Below are 6,928 nucleotides of genomic sequence, written 5' to 3' on the forward strand. Positions count from 1 at the left end.
AATAAAAGTTAGATAATTATAAAAATGATTACAATATTAACAAAAATATTAAATGTATCAATAATTACAAATTACAAAATAAAAAAAAAAAATAAGTAAACTAAGGATGATATTGGTACCAATAGGGGTTCCAGGCATAACCATAAGTGCTATAGAATGCTTCGGCAGGGTCATACGTAGGATACGGTGGCTGCATCTCTATAGACCAAGGAGGGAAGATGGGTTTCGGTGTAGGAATATAGTTTCTACCTATATGTTGGCAATGAGCTATGATTTGGTTCTGATGAACTTGCCAATCTTCAAATGCTCTCTGTCTAGCATTTTCGTATTCCTGAGAAGCTATAAACCTATGCATTTCTTGCATCTCATTCCCCTCTCCTACATTACCTTGTTGCTGGTTTCTCTCCACCTGTGGATGTCTACCATGGTATCGTACTGCAGCGTTATTTCGCCTCTTCAAAACTTTCGCACCATGGTATACATTTAAACCTATAGTATCGCGGGGTTCCGGCTCTTCTAGTAATAATCCCCCCCGACTTATATCCACACCGAGATATTCACCAATCAAAGTAATAAAAATACCACCTCCTATTATGCTATGTGGTCGCATCCCCCGAACCATAGCTGATAAATAATAACCCACACAATACGGTATACTTACAGCGCTTTGTGGGTCTCGAATACACATATGGTAAAACAAATCCTGTTCATTTACTTTTTCCTTGTTTTTACCCCTTTGTGTAATTGAATTAGCTAAAAACCTATGTATCACTCTTAATTCGGCTCTATCTATATCCAAATAAGAGTAATTTCCCCCTTTGAAACGGTGATGGCTTGTCATTTAACTCCACACACCGTGTGTATCAAAATTTTCATCTATCTTTCTACCGTTTAGTATCAATCCTCTACAATCGGCAGACGCTAACTCCTCAGGCGTATATATACGTAAAGCCTGAGCCATGTCCAGTAAAGACATGTGGCGCATCGAACCGCCTAACAAAAATCTAATAAAAGAACGATCGGTTAAACTAGCTACCCGATCATTCAACTCTATACTACATAACAATTCTTCACACCATACTTTATATACAGGTCTACGTATGGTGAATAAACATATCCAGTCATTAAAAGAAGAATTACCATACCTCTGTACAAGTAATTCCCTAATTGGCCCGGCCAATTCTACAGCTTCTAAGGGTCCCCATTCTATGACCCTCGGTACCTCAACAACCTTAGAATGAAGAGTATGCAAACCCCGTTGATATTTTGGATAATCTATCCAAAGTCTGTCAAATCTCAGGTTCGGGTGCAACTCTTCCAAGTGCATATCGGAAAAGGTCATGACTGGATGAGGTACATCCTGCTTGTAGTAGTTATCCACCTCCTGTTGTTCCAAATTCTCAGCAGGAGCATTGCGGGCTTGGGATGAAGATTCACCCCTTTCATTCTGCAAAACACATCAAACACAATTTTTTGTGCATCCAAATATGCATTAGTGTCAGCAAAATCATCAATCAAAATAATTACAATGACATTATCAATTTATATCAAACTTAAGCTTATTTTCACATTTTTATCAAATCTACACTTTTTCAAATAAGCATATACGAAATTTTTTGCCAAGTTCATAAGCATTCAACTCAAATAACATGTCAAAATAATCATTACTAGCAATTAAACAAGTCTCAAATGGCATTATCTTTCAAAAATCAAGTTCATGAATTTTAGACTTGAAAAAGTCCACTTTAATTCTCAAAATCATGTTTAGGCTCAAAGTTTGGATCATTTAACTACCTAGACATGTTACACTACTTAATTTAGCAACAATTCATGACAAAAATCGGCCATAACCTGTTTATATCAAAAAGCCCCAAATTTGCTCAAGAACACAAACCCTAGATTACTCAAAATTTGAAGTTTAAGGCTTCTAATCATGTTAAACAGCATCAATCTAGGTTATACAAGCATAATACATAAACAATTTAAGCTTAATTACACTAAAAAGCATCAAAATCAATTTGGGGAAAAAATAGCTCAAGAACATCAAATTTCGAATTAAATGGTGTTTAGGTGTAGAAATTTACCGTTTTTCTTGAGTAATTCTTAGATAGCATCCTTCTCAACATGATTTTAGCAAAAAATTTGGTGATTAACGGTTAAAAATTGGTATTTTTGGGGTGTTTTTGGGTGGTTTTTCGTGGGTTTTCGCTGTGAAATTCGCTGTGTTTTTTAGTTGTGGAGTGTACTGATCATTCAGCTCTTTTTATTTTTTTTCTGATTTTCGGTACCTCCGCGAGTCGCGGGGATTTACCCTCCAAACTCCGCGACTCGCGGAGTTTGGTATATTTTTTTTTTTTTTATAATTAGAATTATTATCTTTTGAAACAATTAAGTACTTAATTTTAAAATTTTGTTTCCCTTGTTATTTAGGACGAGGTCGTTTCGGATCGATGTCCTAGTCCGTCCCTCGATAAAATTTTAAAATTTGTCTTTTTGTAGCGATTGTTTTAAAAGCTAAGATTTTTGGATTTTTTCAATGTTTTTGGCATACTTTAATTCAATAAGATTAAAAATAATGATAATAAAAGTTCTCGTCCCTCCCTCGGGTAAAGCAATTTCGGTTCAAAGACCTAGTCTTCAACTTACGACGAATTTTAAAAATCATATTCTTAACTTAAATGAGATAAAGTAAATTTTTGTTTTTAAATTCACACAACTTAAATATAAAATTCAAAATATGCACTATTAAATATTCATAAGGGAATATTTGATAAGGCTAAAAAGGAACATATATTTCATAGCATTATTCCCCAAGAAAGACAAGATTTTAGTTGCAATTGTTCCATTTTCAAGTGATATCCGTTTATATTAAATAAGTGCGAAGACAAAAGGCGAAAATGACGATTTGAAGACACAAAGGTCCAAAAAGCTAAAATGTACAAGATACAATCCAAGTGGTTCAAATTATTGATGAGAAACGTCTAAAAATGACAAGAGTACAAGTTACAAAATGCAAAGAACAAGATATTAAATTGTACGCAAGGACGTTCGAAAATTCGAAACCGAGATATGAACCAACTTTCAACGCTCGACGCAACGGAGCTAAAATTACAAGTTAACTATGCTCAAGAATATAATATAATATTTAAATAATTCATAATAAGAATAATAATAAATAATAAAAAGTTGTTAATTGAGCATAGTTAAGGGGTCATAAGTGAAAATTTCAAATCAACATTTGCCTATAAAATGGAATTCACGTAGTAATGAAAAAGAACACCTTTTTCCAATCTTCTTTCTTTCTTATGTAATTTATATTTATATTTATAATATTAAGTTTAATTTAAGATTAATAATAATTGGGTTATTGTAAGAAATGTTTTACGGGTTTTAAAGTAGGAACTCTGTCCGTGTAACGCTACGCGATTAATCACCACTGTAAGCTATGTTCTTCCTTTTTAAATTAATGTCTAGTAGCTAAGTCATTATTATGCTTATTTAAATTGAAGTAATCGTGATGTTAGGCTAAATATTAAGATGGGGTAATTGGATTTTTTTACCATAATTAGGGTATGGACAAAAGACCGACACCTGTGGACTTTGGACCATGGACAATTAATAGATGGGGGGTATTGTCTAAAATTGAGCGACAACTCATGGGAGCCTGTCGAACCTATCTTCAAATTAATTAATCTAAATAATAATAAAATGGTTATGGATGTCCTATTTAGTGACGTTTATACGACATCCTTTACAATCATTTAATTAATTATTTGGGTTGGGTAATTTATTATTCACTACGGCCAAGTGGATAAATTAATATTCATGGACCAATAAAACAGGGGTGGATTACATTTAAGGACACTTGGTGTAATTGTTAACAAAGAATTAAAACCTTGGATTACACGCAGTCGTTAACCTGGTGTAATCATTAAACAAAGTATTAAGACCTTGTTACAGTTCGGATCCCTAATTAGTTGGATTATTTGACTTCGGGAATAAGGATAATTTGCCGAGCATTTTATAATTATGACCGGTGAACTATTTTGGACAAAAACCACATAGGTTTCAAATAATCCAGGACAAAGGACAATTAACCCATTGGACAATTAATTAAAATCAAAAAGTCAAACATCATGGTTACGGAAGTTTAAATAAGCATAATTGTTTTATTGTATTTTTCATCGCACTTTTATTTTCTGTCATTTTATTTTCTGTCATTTTATTTATCGCAATTTATTTTACGCACTTTAATTTTTGTCATTTATTTTTACGCTTAAAATCGACAAACCGGTCATTAAACGGTAAAACCCCCATTTTATAATAATACTACTACTTATTTATATATATATTTTTACAAATAAACTTAATAATATAGCGTTAACTTCACCAGCTCCCTGTGGAACGAACCGGACTTACTAAAAACTACACTACTCTACGATTAGGTACACTGCCTATAAGTGTTGTAGCAAGGTTTAGGTATATCCACTCGATAAATAAATAAATAAAACTTGTGTAATATTTCGTCGCATTTTGTAGTAAAAATTAATACTATTTCCTACCCTCACGCTACACACATCAAGTTTTTAGCGCCGCTGCCGGGGAGCGCTAAAACGCTATATTTTTAATTATAATAATATTGAAATAAAATATAATAATATAATAATATTGAAATAGAATATAATAATATAATAATATTGAAATAGAATATAATAATATAATAATATTTTAGAATCAATACGTAAAGTTTTAAAAAGTCGTATTTATTAAATACTTCAGGGGTATATTATGTAACTTGTAATTAAGCTTTCATGTGAATAGTAAATTAATTAATTTCTTTTCATTTACTATTCATGAATAGTAAATGAATTAAAAAAAAAGTTTTAAAAAAAATAATAATTATAAAAAAATTATTAATTTGTAAAAAAAATCGTTTTTTTTAAATAAAAAAAAAGGTTGTAAAAAAAACGTTTTTTTAAAGAAAAAAATTCCTTTTTTAAAAATAAAAAAAAAACTTTTTTTTTTAAGAAAAAAAAAATCGTTTTTTTTATAAAAAAAAATTGTAAAAAAAAAAATTCGTTTTTTTTTAAAAAAAAAAAATTAAAAATTTTTTTTTTTTTTTTTAGTTTTATTACCTTTAGATTTTTAGACTATAGTTACAATTTTTAGTATTAAGTTTAGTTTTGCATAGTTATTTTTATTTCTAGAATTTTTAGGTTTGCCGTAAAATCCCTTAAGTGCTTATTCCTTAGACTAAGATTTAGGTGCTTTAGAATTTTGCGACGCCGTTTTTCGCGCTACTTTCTTATTTTTATTTTTCGACGCCTATTTTTCGACCTTTTATTTTTCGACATTTTTCGACGCGCAATCTATTTCTTTCTTATTTCTCGACGCTCTAGTTTTTAGGACTTAGAATTTTCTCTATTTCTTATCTAATTCTCAAACGGAAAGAAAAATTATTTAAGCGGTTAAGTTAATAGACGTTGACATTTTTCTGGTTCGTAGTAATAGTTGGATTTGTTAGTGGCTAGTTGTGGGCTTCCGATTTAAAGGGTCCTGGCTACCTGCTACATCTTTTGGCTATTCGAAACGTGGGCAAAATCAGAAAAGTCTATTAATTGGACAACTTATATAAGTTTTTCTTATTTTTTTTTATAACTACTAGGATATTCTGTGAATGCACCGAGCAAAACGTTCACCACCTTTCATACGTTCACCACCTGTAACTCGATCAAGACATTTAGCAAATATTGTCGCCGTTGATTTTTCTTTAGAATCATCATCCAGTCGAACAAATACTCCAATTCAAATTTCCGACAATCCATCTTTTGAACCCGATTTCACAACTAAGAAACTGGAGGATATTCAAGGACAATTCCAAGATCCTGAACCACAAACCGTTAAATCAGAGTCCTCTAGTGATTCGTATTCAACGAATTCAATTATGGAAGTAACGGAACCTCTAAGTATGGAAGATCGAATGAGAGCTAAACGCACGGGCCAAGGTCACGCCATTATTAAGCCAGAAGTTAATGCTCCAGATTATGAAATCAAAGGACAAATTCTACATATGGTAACTAATCAGTGCCAATATAGTGGTACGCCAAAAGAAGATCCCAACGAACATCTTCGTACCTTTAATAGGATCTGTACACTATTCAAAATCCGAGAAGTGGAGGATGAACAGATATATCTCATGTTGTTTCCCTGGACTTTAAAGGGAGAAGCCAAAGATTGGTTAGAATCGTTACCTGAAGGGGCGATTGGATGTCTTAGTTGAAAAATTTCTTCAAAGATTCTTTCCGGCATCTAAAGCCGTGAGACTTCAAGGAGAAATTGTTACGTTCACACAAAAGCCAAATGAAACATTATATGAGGCGTGGACAAGATTCGAAAGGATGTTGAGAGGATGTCCTCAACACGGTTTAGACACTTATCAAATAGTACAAATATTCTACCAAGGTGTCAACGTTGCTACACGAAAAGACATCGACATAACAGCTGGTGGTTCCATTATAAAGAAAACCGCAACTGAAGCTTACAAAATTATTGATAACACAGCCTCCCACTCTCATGAGTGGCACCAAGAGAAAGATATATATCTCTCATCTAAAGCGGCTAGAGCCGATTCTAGCCATAACTTTGATTCCGTTTCCGCAAAAATAGATGCTTTCGAGAGACGAATGGAAAAGATGAATAAAGATATTCACGCAATACGAATCAATTGTGAGCAATGCGGTGGACCACACTTAATGAAAGACTGTCACATTGAACAAACGATGGAACAACGTGAGAATGTTGTCTACATGAACCAAAGGCTGGAAAATAGTTATCAGAATAATTATCAACCGCCAAGGCCAAACTTCAATCGAAATCAAAACATTCTTTACAATCCAAAAGGACCCGACAATAACTCGTATAACCAACA

The 6,928-nt window shown here is 32.4% G+C and overlaps 1 non-coding gene across 1 annotated transcript; it reads right to left on the minus strand.

Moving 5' to 3' along the window:
• Positions 1 to 6,320: 6,320 nt before the first annotated feature.
• LOC139845801 (small nucleolar RNA R71) lies at positions 6,321 to 6,427 on the minus strand. The gene has a single exon (XR_011758557.1). It is a non-coding gene; the product is annotated as a small nucleolar RNA R71 (small nucleolar RNA).
• Positions 6,428 to 6,928: the final 501 nt, after the last annotated feature.

This window comes from Rutidosis leptorrhynchoides, chromosome 4 (genome assembly GCF_046630445.1).
Source record: "Rutidosis leptorrhynchoides isolate AG116_Rl617_1_P2 chromosome 4, CSIRO_AGI_Rlap_v1, whole genome shotgun sequence".
NCBI lineage: Eukaryota > Viridiplantae > Streptophyta > Magnoliopsida > Asterales > Asteraceae > Rutidosis > Rutidosis leptorrhynchoides.